Genomic DNA, 15,653 nt, shown 5'->3' on the forward strand with positions numbered 1-15,653 from the left:
CTCGAAATTGTTGTTCGCATTTTTAATGATATATATCGAGGTGAACAGGTCCCTGTTGAGTGGACAAATAACATTGTAATACCAACACTAAAACCCATCAAACCGAAGAACGAAGCCAAATCGTATCGTCCTATCGTGTTGATACCTGCCATTGAGAAATTATTCGAGAAAATGCTCCATCAACGGATAACTTGGAACCTGGAAAAACTGAATTATTTCCCCCCACACAAATAGTATTTCGGCTAGGCCTGGGCAGTCAGGATGCTATTAATACCCTCACAGAGGCTGTACAAAATAGTAAAGTAACGAGAGATTACTGTTTTGATCTATTTATGGATATAGATAAAGCATATGACTCACAAGGGAGGTTATCTAAGTGTCCCCCCCCCCCGATTTCCATGAAACTTGGCAGGTGTATATAAGGGCCCAAAGGAAGAAATACGTGGTTTTTTGCTTCGGCTAAAAAACTGTTTTAGTGGGCAAAACCTCCCCTCTAATGTCAAGATGAGGACAAATTGAAGTGGGGATCTGACCCCTGTGTCCCTCTCCGATTTCCATGAAACGTGGCAGATGTATAGAGGGGCCCAAAGGAAGAAATACGTGTTTTTTTGTTTTGGTTAAAAAACTGTTTTAGGGGGCAAAACCGCCCTCAAATGTAAAAATGAGAACAGATTGAAGTGGGGATCTGACCCCTGTGTCCCCCTCAGGTTTCCATGCTCTGCTATTGGATTCGTGGAGTGGACATAGTGATATTGTTATGCGAGAGGTGACACCACTGGACAAAAACATTACTGTGTTGACAATACCTAAAGGATTGACTGGCACTCTCCAATAATTAGATGTGTATGGATTTAGGATTTGGAAAAAAATCGTGCACCGGTTTTCTGATCTTGTCCTGTTACTACACAGTGACATTAATCCTCACCTACGCAATAACATTATCAAACTACAATCACTCACACATAACCAGTTGCCCTCATCCAGGTTTCGACACGTCTTCCAATACGCATGGTATAAGAGTGGGTATCTTCCCGAAAGGCCACCTCCATTTGAGAATCCGGTGGCATTTTGTTTTTGTGGTGACAGTAATCCGATATGTGATGTTTGTGGTGCAGTGGCAGTAATCAGATGTGCATGATGTAACCGAACATTATGTTTAAATAATTTTTTGAGGAGTACCATTACTGTGACGATTATGTACATTGACACCGTGGAAGCAACAAAATAGGGGCGGTTTTTAATGTAATGGATGGGTGCTTGTCTTTACTTTGTGTTGGCAGATCGGTTACCATAACGTTGTTTCGTGTTACTTCCTGGTGGTAATAAATGTTTTATACATGCTGTGTATTCATCTATGTAACTATCCTCTTGTGTCCTTGGCTATGGATATCACCTATATGATATCTAGGCCATGCTTGATAGGGTTATGGTTCCCGTGTGCAGCTATTTTGATGCTCCGTTAACCTGCTTTAATCCGTCTATTGTTATGCCCATGGCTATCCGGGAACAACGGTGTCTATGAATTCGGCATCTCTCTACAATTGCACTGCGTTTGGTACAGACAATCCTACAGTTCTGTGCTGTGCGTGTTCCAATTATAAGTATATGAGCGTGTTGTTCCTATACCAGATTTACGTGGTTTCGGAGTCAGATCCCCACTTCAATCTGTCCTCATCTTGACATTTGAGGGGGGTTTTTAACCCCTAAAACAATTTTTTAGCCGAAACAAAAAAAACAGGTATTTCTTCCTTTGGCCCCCTCTATACACCTTCCAAGTGTCATGAAAATCTGAGGGGGACACGGGGGTCAGATCCCCACTGCAATTTGTCCTCATCTTAACATTTGAGGGGGGAGTTTTGCCCCCTCAAACAGTTTTTTAGCCGAAACAAAAAAACAGGTATTTCTTCCTTTGGCCCCTCTATACATCTTCCACGTTTCATGGAAATCGGAGGGGTATACAGGGGTCAGATCCCCACTTCAATTTGTCCTCATCTTGACATTTGAGGGGGTTTTGCCCCCTAAACAGTTTTTTTAGCCGAAACAAAAAACACGTATTTCTTCCTTTGGGCCCCTCTATACACCTGCCAAGTTTCATGGAAATCGGAGGGGGATACAGGGGTCAGAACCGCACTTCACTTTGTCCTCATCTTGACGTTTGAGAGGGGTTTTGCCCCCTAAAACTGTTTTTTAGCCGAACCAAAAAGAACACGTATTTCTTCCTTTGGACCCTTCTATACACCTGCAAAGTTTCATTGAAATCGGTGGGGGACACAGGAGTCAGATCCCCACTTCAATTTGTCCTCATCTTGACATTTGAGGGAGGGTTTTGCCCCCTAAAACAGTTTTTTAGCCGATACAAAAAAATACGTATTTCTTCCTTTGGGCCCCTCTATACACCTTCCAAGTTTCATGGAAATCGGAGGGGAACACAGGGGTCAGATCCCCACTTCAATTTGTCCTCATCTTGACATTAGAGGGGAGGTTTTTCCCTCTAAAACAGTTGTTTTAGCCGAAACAAAACACACACATTTATTCCTTTGGGACCCTCTATACACTTGCCAAGTTTCATGGAAATCTGAGGGGGTCACTTAGATAACCTCCCTTGTCAGTCCCCATCACACTGCTCTGTAAACATTTAGACCAGTGACATAGCGTGATTCTATGAAAGGTGTAAGGCTTCCTTAGATAAACCTGGCCTGAATATTGGATAAAGAAAACCCAAAAACGTTTTAACTAAATAGAATATATTTGAATCTAATTCATGTATGGGCATACTCAATTTCAAAAACAAAATGCACACACTGTATGTTAACAATAATAGCATATGTATTTCTTAATGAAAATTCTCATTTATACTGTAACTCGATCCGACGATCCTTTAGTCTGAACACCTCAATCACGTCGTCGTAGAATCGGGAGTTTCTGGTCAATGTCTTTAGCAGCTCCTTTTCAATGAATATCAGTCCCAAGTCAGATTTCCTTGCCTGAGTCTGTGTGCTGCGTTGAAATGTATGAATCCTCTACAGTGCAGAAAACGACTTTTCCACCGACGAGATGAGGCAGGAACAGTGAGGAACAATTCTGTTAGTTTGTACACTTGTTCAACAGCTTCGTTCAAATGGGTAGTACGCAAGTACTCATGAAGTTCAAACACACTCTTTACTCGATATTCGGGTTCAGAATAAATTACCTGTAGCTCAACTTTCAACTGGTAGCAATTTAAAAATTTTGCATACAGCTTAGTTAAGGACACAAACTCTTCTTCTGGAAAGGTCATATTATATTTTTATTCTTATTATTCTTTTCCTTTCACTAAAAAAGGCATTTGTGGGAAATGCGTAGAATACAATTTGCAAATGCAAATGCATTCGAGAATATTACTCATTATCATGTATTTATATTTGCCCACATTTCGAAAAGCATATCAAGCAACTTAGTGAAAGTAAAAGGTAAAAAAAAAAAAGTTCTGTAAATCATAACGCTAAGTATTACGCGCATGATTTAACATTACGGGCAACTGGGATGCAGGCGCCAAACTTTGCGGGCGCTGCCGGATCTTGGATTGCCAGATATTCCTCTTTTATCGTTAACTTCGCTGCTTCTAATGGAGGTAATATCCAACATTAAACCATCTCGTTTGTGAACTTAATAGTTAAGCCTTGTGACAGGTTAAGTTTGCAGCAACTTTTCACATATGTAGACCCCAAACGTGCACACAGAATACAGTTTCGATGCAATACTGCCGATTTTCTCACTGTCTGTGGTATGAACAGCTCGGTAGTTGAGGCAAAACTGGCACAGGAGATGCTGAGCAACAGTCTCGCATGGATTAATACATAAAACCTGCTGCAAACTTAACCTGTCGCGGGGCTTAGTTTACACATTAAAAATGACACCCGCTTTGTTACACCTCCCGTCAGGCATTGTTGAAACAACACGGGAGTCGAATTTCTTTGTTCTCTTTTGATCGCGGCAAGCATATGAGTCATACGCAGAGCCAACCATGCCAGCGTAAGCTTCGCCTGCCTCGGGACAAAAATTCTCGCCAGTTAGCACCCACTGGTAATGCGCCTTACATCTGGCTCAGAATCGGGGGGCCTTGTCATTGGTTGAGATAATACTACGTAAGCAAACACACCCGCCATGGGCGAGTCCAACTCATTTCTTCCATTCACCTACACGTAAGTCCTCTGAAGAAGCCTTACAGAGAAACAACTCGAATCAAAACAAGTCCTCAATTGTTTCGTTAAACGTTCTACTTGCAGTCTGATATTTCTGTGTGTGTTCAACGATAAATACGGGAATGAAATACGTTATCTTCAATAATTTCAACTTGTAAGGTGGACTTACAAGCCTTACGTGGGCACTACGCCGCTGATTTAGACCAACTCCAAATTTACTCAAACCTTGCATCTATCTTATGGCATTTATATCACGAAGGCAATTTCGTGTATTAATTCGAGGATAGAATGGACGGACCGTGCAAACAACGACACGGGATACCTCAAGGTTCCCCCCTCAGTCCCCTGCTTTTCAATATTTATACTCAACAATTTCATACTGTACCATATGGTCAATTTAAAATCCTTCAATTTGCAGACTACTTTTGCTACTATTTGACCACACCAGATGCAACACAGGGATTACTGGCCACAAAGAAACTCATTCTGACCATCGACACATTATTACGTAACTTGGGTTTGACATTCTCTCGTCCCAATTCCCAAATCATAATATTCAATTTACGCACTCAACATAGATATCCTAACACAATTACCCAGATAGCTAATATTCCAGTAGTTGAAATAGGTATTTATTTGGGAGTCAGGTTTGATAGAAAATTTAATTGGATCGCGCATATCAAATATCTTGAAAATAAAGGACGACAATGAAATAATATTTTACGCTGCCTTGCGACCACACGCTGGGGGAGCCACCCCTACGTAATGATCTTATTTTACAAAAATTGTTTCCGGTCTCTTTTTGATTATGCTGCAGCAGCATATGGTAGTACCAATTCTCGATACCTCCAAAAACTTAATGTCTTACAAAGACAGACTTTACGTATCTGTCTTGGACTCATGAACTCCAGTCCAAACATAAGCGTCTATTTAGAAAGTAACGAAACCTCACTAACCCATCGTAGACAAAAGTTAACTACCAAATATTTATTAAAAACTTGGGAAAATCATGCGCACCTCTTTAATAAAAACTTTGCATTGCAACGGGAATGGGAATCCGTGCAGGTTCTAACTCCATCAGACCCCACATATTACTTTCTCCACTGTTATAACATCGATCGGGATGCATATCATCAATCATTTACGTATACCCAACCACTGATCTATCAGCTACAATTTCCCTTAGTCACTCCAATGGATATTTACTACGAAGATAGAGGACAACATCATAATTATAGGGAAAAAATGTCCTAAGGCAACATTTATTTATACTGACGGCTCCAAGCGCGGCGACGAAGTGGGATGCGCGTTTTATGTACACTTCGCAACATCTTATTTGACCGCCCTGAAAAATTTCAAAGTCCGGAATTCGTAAATTTGGCAGCATAGCGCTTCAGGGCCAACTAAGAGTAGCCAACTTTGCAACATTTCTTCGTCCTGAATGAAAACGCTCCTGATTTTTTTTCATTCTTTCACATTCCATAAAGTAAAGGTACCCTAAAGCAGTAATAAAATATATGAGTAGACAAAAAAATGTTAAGTAGAAATACGAATGTTGAAAATATTTCAAGATTCTTAGTTCTGAATTTGAAAATAGGAAAATGTATGTGCATTGTGAAACACTGAACAGGTTCTCATCCACCTGGAAAGAATTGCGGTCACATTTGAATGCAAGAAGGCAAATTTATGATGATTTTCTGCGAAATGTTTAGTAAAGATACCTTGCACAGCACCAAACGATTCTGCAAAGTGTGTCTTTTCCTTGGTTCTTGGCGAAAAATGGTTCGAAACTCCGGCGCAATGTTGCTTCAACTGAGATTAAAGTGTTTTACTGAGCTTTCTGTTAGCAATCTCCTGGAGTAGTTGGTTAGATGACAGCACTTTCGTTTTTTTGCTGTTTTCGTCAAGATCGAAACATCGTAGGTTCAAATCCCACCCTTTTTCTTATTATTTTTTCCTTTTTATTTACCGAGTACGAAGTGTTCTAATAACGTAATATAATAATATATGATATTACTGTCAATATTTATGCGATGGATGCTAGGTGGCGGCGATTGGGTTTCAAAACTGATGGGGCAAGGTGGGAGGAGGGGGGAGGGCAAGGACAGTTCCTTTCCCTTGGTAGATAATGTTTAGCATAGTGCTGGGTCATCTGCCCCTCCACACTCCATAATCGTCGCCTCTGTGCATGCCTCAAGTAATGTCTCTACTAATGTTTTTAATCTTTCAGTGATTGGCAGGATTTTAGGAAATACTTTTCCTTTCATTCAGCTGTTATAAGTTAACACATATTAAGAACTTACATGTCAACTTTCTGCATCCGGAAATGCTGGACATAAATCGCATAAATATCAACGTAAATATCCAAGAAACGTAGATAAGCATTCTCGTCCAAAGCAGTTTACTTCCCGAAAAAGATTTCGCAAAGAAGTAGGTTTGAACCCATGACCTTCCATTCCATAAGCAAACGACCCCCCTACACCACACGGTTCACGTTATTTTATGCACTCGGTTCGGATTCCACTTTAAACTGTAGGTCCAGTTCCGATTAGCCTTACTATGCATAAAGTTGACTTAAAACACTAAATCAACCAATTCATCTCCTTTCGGAGTGGGCCTTCTATGATACTGTAGTCGGCCAGCATCCGAAAATACAGTTCTGCTTCGCATATACCAGAGTGTAATTGCATTTAATATTGTGACTAATTTTACTTTAAAACTACAGATTAAAGCGATAATAGTGTCCAGAAAGAGAACCTCAAAGTAGATATTCACACAAAGTATTTTAATCCATTTCAAACATTTCAGTTAAGAATAATATTATGCTTTACCATTGACCGTATTTTCGATTCATGGTGAATTTGCTAAAAGGACCATGTCAAGAAATCTAAATATGTAAGTTTAATTAGTAAATGCATTTAAAATGCACGAAACAGGCGAGGAGAAAAATAAACCTGAAAAATAAGTAAAAATGCAACAAAAACTGTTAAAAATACTGACAAATAAACTAAAATCCAAAAAAAGGCCGAAAATGCAAAAAAAAAAAAAAAAATGTAAAATAGAAAGTGTTTTCTGGCTCTAACTGAAGGAAAACGGACATGATATCAGGTTTAGCATTGTTTTTAAGGGTCAGAAAAAAAGTTGATTTTTCATCAACTTTCGGACCCTAATTAGTAATTATGACCATTGAAAATGTTGGAGGTAGCTTACTTAAAATTTTCTTGCTGAGGGATCGTATCGTCCCATATCTCCACTTCATAATAAAGAAAAACATCAAGTTCATATTTCGAAAATGACTTGGAGTTTTCCACTACGAAAATATGTTTTTCATAGTTTGAAGTTCGTTAGTATTATCTTTCAAGGTTTCCATTGTTTTAATTTCACACATATTTTATATTTCATACATTCCTCTCTCTTTTCATACAGTGTTTGGAAAAAAGCTGAAGTTTTTTTGTCAAACGGGGTCTGGTTCAAATGACTCCTTTTCGTTCTCCTGTTCCTACTTTAAACAAACAACAAAATACTTCGTAACTAAACGATTGCTTGTTCAAAACACAGAATTTTTACACAATTTACAAAATGACAAAACGCTAATAGACATGTTCATCATTTTTACCTTTCAGCGTTTCTCGATTTTATCTGAATTCGTTTCCTCATGAAAATTGCCATGAGAAAATTATAGATATGACTTTATGTGTGAATTGGTTTCTTCAAACTGGTAGCAAATTTTAACATGAGCTACCTGGAGAAGAGGTAGCGTGCTTGATTCATACGAGGGAGGTCGTAGGTTCGATTCTCCACCTAGGCAGGATTTTTTTCAGGAGTATATCGTTGGGTGTAAAGTTTATCCACCGTGCTAAGAAGTTAACATTGGTCTCTGTATTTCACGAGAGGAAAGGAAATCGTAAGAGAAAGTTATTTCGATGATAGGAGGAAGTCACATGCCACGTGGAATGCGCAGAATCAAGTTACATAGAGCTAAGTCTGTAATGGTGGTTTCGAATATTGCAAAGTTAGTGCGGAAAGTTTGTTATATCTGATACTCGTACTTTCTGTTCAAAGAAGACAAACATTTTAGATACAAGGCTGTGAGGAGTTAACGATCATTATGAGGTTTTGAATTTTTTGTTTGTCACTCACTATACAGGGTGACTGGTAATTAGATGTATTCCCTTAAAGGGGTTAAAGTAGAGACAATTTGCAATAAATTTGACCATATGATACCCCGTCCGAAAATTAGTAGTTTTCGAGATCATCGAAGTTTTTTTAAAAAATGACAATTTTCCACATAAAAAGATGAATTGAGAAAAAACTGCTCATTGTATGGAACTTATTTCAGCGTTTACTTATAGCTAACAAATAAGTGGTTCGTTGAAAAATAAGTTTTTCCCAAATAACAATCACATGTAAGTAACGGGTGGGTCTAAACTTACAAGTGATGATAAAAAAATGCACTCTTAGTTTACTTGGCAACGTATTAATAACAAAAATGGTATGACACGAAGCGTACAAATTACTTAAATTACTTCCTTGTGACATCTGCTATCCAACAAGGTACAAATGTTGCTAACATTCACATTTGTGTACAAGAAATAATACTTCATTCATCTTCATGTGAATGGAATCAATGAACAATACAATTAAAGAGCATTAGACGTCTTGCTCAAAGTGGGCACCTCCATTACGAATGCAGGCACGCAGGTTTTTACGGACATTTGGTCTCTTAACTCGTGATGTGATGGTGTCCTTGATGTGTGTGACCAGCTGTTAAGATCCTCTCCCTGAGCTCTTCTTGCGAGTTTACCGGTGTCTTGTCATGTGGCTCCAAATGTAAAAGTCGCAAGGCGTCATACACACATTCTCACAGACGCTTTAAGCGTCCTACAGACATTTGCTCGAACTGGGGCTGTGGCTTTTCGCATTAATGTTTTCATCTTCTTAATTCTTCAGGTCGTTTATAAGCTACGTCAACAGGGCCAAATCGTGACACGTATATCAAAGGCCACAGCGACCTCAATTTATATCAAGATCTTGCTGACGTGTTCGCTAAACGATCCAGAATGGAGGTACGTGTTCTCCCACTGCGCATGCCATACACGGACTTTCTACCACGAGTACGAAAAAAAACAAAAACAAGTTGGGATGAATGGTGCATTCACCTTTTATCCCATACCACAACATATAAATAAGTTGCACAGGTTGGCAACCACCCGCCTTGGTTCCGTTCTCTAAAACTGCCTTGTGCAGCAGGGACGTCGTTAGGGGGGGCACTGGCCCCCCGAAACGTTCACGTGGCATGGCAAACTGTTCTACATTTGCTGAAAATTTTACTTTCATGACAAATATTGCAAAATAGTTTTTCAGTATTTTTTTTTCTTTCAGTTAGAAACACTGTACTTAATTTGAGTGGCATGAACCCAAAACCACATTTCTTTCTAGTTTTCCTGGTTCTAGCTATAGTGGATGTCAGTGTAGGAACCTAGAACTTCGTTGTTTCTCGAAATTTTGAAGGAGCTGTCTTTCCTCCCCTAGCAGTCGCAGGTCAACAACAGGCATGGTTGGGCGTTGAGTGTTGCCGTTGCGTCCAAACAAAGTTTTGAGCTTGAGTAGATTGATGAACGGCCGCTTGTGCAGCGGTAAACCACATATATGCAAACAGTTACAACTGGTCCCGAATCAGAGCGCAATACACGCTAAATAAGTATAATGGTGTCAGGATGCCTCATATCTCCGGGTAAGGTAGTAATATTCGCACCAAATAACTATTCTACTATTGAAACAGTCTTAAACACGCAACGTGTTAAAAGTAATTATCTTCACAAACTGTACGATTTCTCGAGTCGCATATTTTTCTCGATATCGTGAAGACCGATTTTGAGAATCCTCCTTAACAAACGATGCCTCCCAGATTGCGCAGTGATAGCGTTGTTGCCTTGTAATCGAGGGGTCCCGGGTTCGATACATGAGTGGAGATACAGTGGTCCGGATCTTACTTTAAACTGTAGGTCCAGTCCCGATTAGCATTACTGTGCATAAAGTGGACTAAAACACCAACGCAACTCAACTCCTTAACAAACTTTTCGAAGATTCGAAAATTTAAACAAGAACAAGTAAATACATTTTTGTAATTTTGAAGTAAATTATTATTATTATTGTTATTATTTTGGGTATTTTTGGTTCGTATGAATCTGCCTCAGACAGTAAGCTTATTTTGTTGAGTCAAGTACAATAAAAACCCTTGCAATAAGTCACTGGAAAGACATGTGAGGTTGCACATATATTTAAGCATCTATAAATAAATAATAACCCGTGGTTCGACAGCTTTGGAAGGGCCTTGGTCTATCTCCCGACTGCCAGTCCCTCCCACAATCCTACCTAAAATTTTAGAGGTGTGGAGATCTTCAACCAGTAATGGGGTGACGTGGGGTCAGCACGTCGAACCCCCAACCGTTATAGGGGATATCCATAAAGAATAATTATATTCTTGTGGTAAGGAGTCGTTGTCATTTAACAAACTTTATTGATTTATTCCATCAGCATTATATAAAATGTAGTGCCATACTGAACTTACCAACTTAACAAAGGCACATTGATTGCTAAATGAGGCATTTTCTTGTGTTGCAGAGCAGGTTCAGTTTTTGGAGTATTGCAATGTTTTACACAGTCCGTTCGAAAAATTTTGAGAATATTGATGTTTTGTCAAAGGGACCACCCCCGAATAAATATCTGTGGATGTTTTACAGGTTTCATCGTATTTAAGAAGGTAATATTTCCGGTGCAACTTTCCTCCGTACAACATGTCTTTTGCCACTCAAGCTGAAGAGCCGATTAATAGGTGCAACGACCTTGGCAGAGAGAAACTCTGATTGGCACCATGTTGACGAAATACTCAAGAAGTCCCGCAACCGACAGAACTCCTACGGATCCTACGGTGACATACACTTTGATTGAACACAAACGGATGCATTGGTAGGAAATACAATGATTTTATGGGCCGTCCCTTTCTGGGAAGTCGGGGAACTTTTGAAAACACACTTTCTCTTCATGCACACCAGGGGGCTTAAGAGCCCGTATCAGCGTCACTCGAAAAACGCACCGGACAGATGTCAAATTTTCTTCCTAGTCTTGCCAATATTGATTCCATTTCCCCCTTCGAACGCAAATCCATTGCATGGTAGACCGTTTGAGACTTTACTGGTGGGAGGGTTGCTTTGTCGAAAGAAACAGAAGACAAGGTTCCCTGTCCGCTACTCACCCCCCCCCCACCCCGCCTGGAAGGTCAGGCTCTGACCATAACAGACCTTTCTTTTGAGCCCGCACGTTTATAACTCCGTGCCGAGAGGGTTTCTGTGACAGTACAACACTTTTTCCGAGTGTCTGAAAGAAGAAAAACACACATTGACGAACATCGCAATACAACTTACATGTAATAGAGCCAAGGACTATTTAGGGGAGGCGGGGTGTCCAGGGAGTCCGAATCTTCCACGAGAGACTTACTAAAATTAAATTATGTAAATATGCTTGTTTTGTTTAGCATCTGTCGTATAATCGAGAGAGGTGTATTTCGTCAAACTTATTGTAAGGGAAGGATTACATTGGGGTCATACAACTTTGGATGACTGTATCAAAGAAGATTTATACACACCACTACCTAAGTAATATGCTTAAATATTAAATTAAGAGCTTTACTTTTCGTCAAATGGATCTAACATCCTTTTTTGTTATTCAATAAATATTCAATTCCTTATCTGTTTCACAATCACCTTGCCAGATCAGTTGTTTTTATACAAATTGAACTATTGAACTAATTGAACTATTCATGAGCTAGATAATTAATACGTGCTGTTATATTCCTATTCTTATGCCATCTTTTCCCATTCATGTGATAACAATATTAATTAATATTTTAATATTATTAATTTAATATTACTGTTATTTTAACTTGTTTTTATTATTAGAAGAAGGTACCAACATCATAGGCGTGCGCAGACCCTCTGATAAGGGGGGGGTGGCAAAAACCTTGAAAATTAAGTCAGATCGGCAAAGAAAAACCTCATTTTATCTCACTGTTTTAGTTTTTTTGCATTGATGTGATATATATATATGTGTGTGTGTTTGCGCGCGCGAGTGTGTATATTATATATATATATACCTAGGTATTAACACATTATTTAAATACATTACGTAATCTATTCATCCGCCCCTTAACAAACCAACAGCAAAATTTATATAGATTGTCTCTGAAATGTGAGCGCTCGTTTTCCTCCAAACCAAACTGTTATAGCAGCAAATGTCTGAATTACTTATTCGTTCTACTTTCTTTCTGGTAATTTACAATGTATTGGAGAAAAGAAACTGCGAGCGAAGCGAGCAAGAAAATTTTTCGATCCAAATTTTTGAAAGTTGAAAACAGTATTGATTTAATAGGGCGCAAAAAAATTCATGGGACGGCATGGCATTCTCTTTTACAATTTTTCTCAATCAGATTGTTCGGCGCCCAGGGCCAACTCCCGCTACTTCCTAGCTACGGCTCGGAAGTTGACAAGACTGCAAGAAAAGCAGGTACCCCGAGCGAAGCGAGAAAGAAAAAGAAATGTATTTTTATTTGTATAAAATTTAAAGTCGAGGGGACAATTGTCCCTCTGTAACCCCCCTGCAAGTGATCCTGACCGTCTGGAAGAAATAATGCAAGATGGACGTGAAAACTAATTCCGTCTTGAGTATACTTTTGTCCTGCTACTAGTAGATTCTGCTAGTCTTGCTTTCTTTTAATTCAATGATTTCCGTCCAAGGTTGGAAAAAGGCATAAGCAATGGCCCCCTGTCCCATTGTGGTTGCGCCATTTCCTTTTAGAGTATAATATTGTTTAATAACAGCGACAATATTGCTCTGCACTAAATTTCTAGGTGAAAGTATAATAATATAGGGGCATGGAACGTCTGGAAGGGGGGCAAGGATGACCACACCTTGAAAACAAATGTCAACCTAAAAGTATATATTTCACAAGTATAATTAGATTTCAGTCATAGTAATTTACATTAATTATTATGTAATGGGGACGCAGGAATGCGATAATTTCAAATTCAAGTGGTGTTTTATGAGGGGACAGCACTAGTATCGGGGTAATATGCCCCATGAAAAAATACCTTTCTTGTCCCTTTGTGGAAAAATCTGCGAACGTCCGTGATTAGGGGGCAATCCCCCCCCCCCGCCCGAGCGCACGCCTCTGACCAACATATATGGAATAGTTTATAACATCGAGTAGCAGGATATCTCTCCTGTATGGTGCTGTAAACTAGGGAAATAATGACGATGTTTTGTAGTAGTGCATAGCTATTCACCCTGTTGCGACACATGTGCAGGACAGGCGGAAGACATTCTTTTGTGTTTTCTGCAGTTGGTGGATTATCCTAAGTGAGATGATTTAGATGTTCTTTCTTTTCTTAACGTAATAAAAACGTGTCTTACAACCTAAGGCGTCATGCTTTGTGCTCAGCCTGAGGATGAATTGTATGATGAAACTGATGAACGGACACTCACAAAGAGAATCCATGCCGGGATTCGAACTCCCGGATGTGCTAACCACTTCATCACGGAGGCCAGTGCTAATGCACATGAATATCAATCCAAGTTAGCCATTTGGAATCATTGGGAAAGTCGTGTAGTTAGTAAAATGTGTACTTTTAGCATTTTTGATACAATTAAAACTAGTTACAGCCAATGCATATTACTCATATTGAACCGAAACGACGAATTTGTGAATATACTTCAGGACTTTTCAAACATCCGCAGATAAGGCTAATACAGTTTCTTGTTCATATCTATCATAGTTATCCTGAAATACACGTATGTCAGTTTTCACGCAGCTTACTAGTTTCCAGATATGCTTGATTCTGTTAACTGTACACTCCTCTTATTCATAGTTGCGAACTATCTCTCCGGATCCGAGCATGCATGTGAAAAAGAACTGAATTACTCCGCCACGGGGGGCAGCTTTTCTGATTGTAGTTTCTCATTCGAGTATTTGCAATGAACATAATTGTCAGCGATGTTTTCTCAATCCTTTCATCGTTACATCGTTATTGAAAACATCCGAGAGCCAAAAATACGACATTAAGGAATTAAAAGACTAAAGAAACTAACTCTTAAATGTTAATAATTAGAAAGATTATAAGTGAACCTTCCCGCCTCGGTTAGCGGTAATAATGATGCTTTGTAATCGACGGGTCACGAGTTCGATCCACGGTTAGGGACATTTAATTAAGTGGCTCGGATTCCACTATAGGCTGTAGGTTTTGTCCCGATTAGCCTCTGTGCAACTAAACATTGCAATTTAGTGCAAAAATCAGCAAGCTTGGGCAGTTTTATTCCTTGTAAGCCTAGGTCTGCATGTTAATAAATTATTATTTATGACGTTGGAAAATAATTTATGCCGGGTGGCCAATTTCTATTCCATGGAGAAGAATCAGATGTGAAACACATATAAAACTATTGGTAGTTATTTTCACTACTAATCACATCTGCCCAGTGCGAGAGCTGCAACTGTATCCATTGATTTATGTCAATGATATTGATAGTCAATGCTTTTGTCTCCTAGTGTAGGTGAATTTGCACTGAAAATATGTTTGTTCTCTCAGTGTTACCTTCACAATACAATTGGTAACATCCTCCAACTTATAAAAATTAATTTTTAACACTCGTTCCAAAAATAGTGACATGATTTACATAGGATAATAATTCAATTAACTTCGTAGGCATCGTATTATCATCGTTTGACCCTCCAACAACCAAACAGCAATCCCACAGCCACTGAACACATCCACCTACCAGATAGGCAGCAGAGTATCTGTAATTTTTTTTTGGCAAGTTTGGAGACTTGTGATTTAACAATTACTTAGTACGTATTAAATAATCAATGTCCGTTGTTGATCCATGCAGATCTGCAGCTGACACCTCCAACCACGATTTTACGTACAACACGTTGTAATAATCTTGCGATCTTATAAAAGCAGGAAATGTACTTGAACATTGCAATGGCCTTGCCCTAAGGGAAGTTTTATAATGGAAAATATTACGTAAGATAGCTTCTACTTCTTTAATTTTCGATCGCAAGGCGTCTACCGTACTATAAAAATCTGGGGGCTACAGGGAGCTTAGATCTGTTGTTGGGGTTTCATCCCCCCTAACCTCCTTGTAGCGCCGTCCCTGGCTGTATGTATTTCGTCCAATGAGTACAAGCTAGCAAAACTGTGAATTTCAACAAGTTTGTAGATAATTCTGCAGCTGTTCATAAAAACAGACGTATTTTATTAGTTTCTTGCTGTGGTTCATTTTCCCATTTCAGCAAAAAAGTATTCACACTCTTTGCATACGGTGAGTAAATGTGGGGGAAGGAAGAAGTTCCCCCTTAATAGTCTCACTTAGAAATTTAGTGCAGAGGAATCTAATAACCGTTCTTAAACAACATTATGC

Source organism: Lepisma saccharinum, chromosome 2 (assembly GCF_977018435.1).
Source record: "Lepisma saccharinum chromosome 2, izLepSacc3.1, whole genome shotgun sequence".
Taxonomy (NCBI): Eukaryota; Metazoa; Arthropoda; class Insecta; order Zygentoma; family Lepismatidae; genus Lepisma; species Lepisma saccharinum.